The 1,505-nt window shown below is 44.5% G+C and overlaps 1 pseudogene; it reads right to left on the minus strand.

Annotated features, from left to right (window-relative positions):
* Positions 1-345: 345 nt before the first annotated feature.
* On the minus strand, positions 346-1,263 carry LOC121463351 (annotated as a pseudogene).
* Positions 1,264-1,505: the final 242 nt, after the last annotated feature.

The following is a 1,505-nucleotide window of genomic DNA, read 5'->3' on the forward strand; positions in this document are numbered from 1 at the left end:
AGAAATTCATTCTCTGCCCATCTTGGAGTTCTTTACCAACCATGAATGACAACATTGACTCCCTTCTTGGCTCCTACTCGTGACATGACCCTCTCCAGCACCCTTTCTCCTTTACTCCCGTCGTCTAAGAGACAAGGAGACTCTTCCTTTCCTCAATTTATTCCTTAAGCCACATCCTCTAGTTCTGTCTTCCACATCCCCCTGAGATAGTTCTTGCCAGTCACCATTCGTTTTCAGGACTCTTGTGAGTTATTTTACCTTATCCTTGGTTCTTTTTTTTTGGGGGGGGGGGGCTTGGTCCATAAGTTTATTATCTTTATGAAAACATCCGCACAGAAAATTGCTTTAGCTCTCGGTAACCCATTCTCGAGCTCTGAGGAAGCTTGCCTTCTTTTAAACAATCCGTTCTTTGTTCTGGCCAAGGGACATTTTGGGACAGCCTCACCTCTTCTTCTTTCTTTCCTTCTTCTTCTTCTTCTTCTTCTTCTTCTTCTTCTTCTTCTTCTTCTTCTTCTCTTCGGCTTCTTTTCAGAGGCTGGATTCTCTCTGATGGCAGCATGAGCTTTCTATGCCTGGAGTTACTTTGTTCTTTATGTACCGAGAGAACTGTTTTAATAAGCATCTCCATCTACCTCTGTGAAACAACACATGAATTCTGCAACATTCTAACCCATGATATGCTTCCGGTGTACTTTTGCGTTGAACTCCTTGCTTTCAGAATCATAACCCGGGAATCATTTGGTACTATGAGGAATAGACAAGCCTCCATCCACAGCTCCCTTCGGGGGCCCCAAAACTTGATAGTAGTTCAGGCAAGACCTGCATCCAAATAGCAAGTGAAGGCGCCAGACTGACCAACAGTGTTTTCCACAGTGTATTCATCTCGGTCACCTCCACTTGGCCTTCACAGATCTTATCCATACAGAACCTACTGAGAAGCCTGCAGACCAGCAGCAGGCCAGTGCAGTAGGCTGCAACATACTTTGTCGGGCCAGCTTTCACACTGTATTTTGGCAGTTCCTGTGCATATGGTGCACAGATAATCACATCCCCTTCTATATGGGCGTATGCAATCTGGCAGATGGGATTTCTGTTCGTTACAAGAACTATCATCCTGTATTTGGGTGTGTTGTACTTATTTTTGTCCTGGATCACCAATCCTTTCCGAGCATAGTAGCCAGTTTTACCCTCTCGCCGCCTTCTAAATCTCACTTGGTGCCTCTTAAAGTACGCATCATTCTTGACAACTTCCACAAACCCCATCCTGCAGAACAGAGACCCGCAATCGCAGCTCCTTACAGACCTTATCCTTGGTTCTTAATGTCTTTTTCATTTGGTCAGCGCTGAGAACCGAAATACTGCTGATTTTTAAAAATTTCTGCTTCTTCCATGGTATGGTTATTTGGGTCTTCTACTACCCTCCCAGACCCCATTGACTATTTTAGGGGTCCCTTATCCAGTATACCTGAGGATACTAATCCTGAATTCATCTAAGTCCTACCTCA

The sequence above is a fragment of the Microtus oregoni genome, unplaced genomic scaffold, assembly GCF_018167655.1.
Source record: "Microtus oregoni isolate MIOR12 unplaced genomic scaffold, Mior012 000001F_ref0000356, whole genome shotgun sequence".
In the NCBI taxonomy this organism is placed as follows: Eukaryota; Metazoa; Chordata; class Mammalia; order Rodentia; family Cricetidae; genus Microtus; species Microtus oregoni.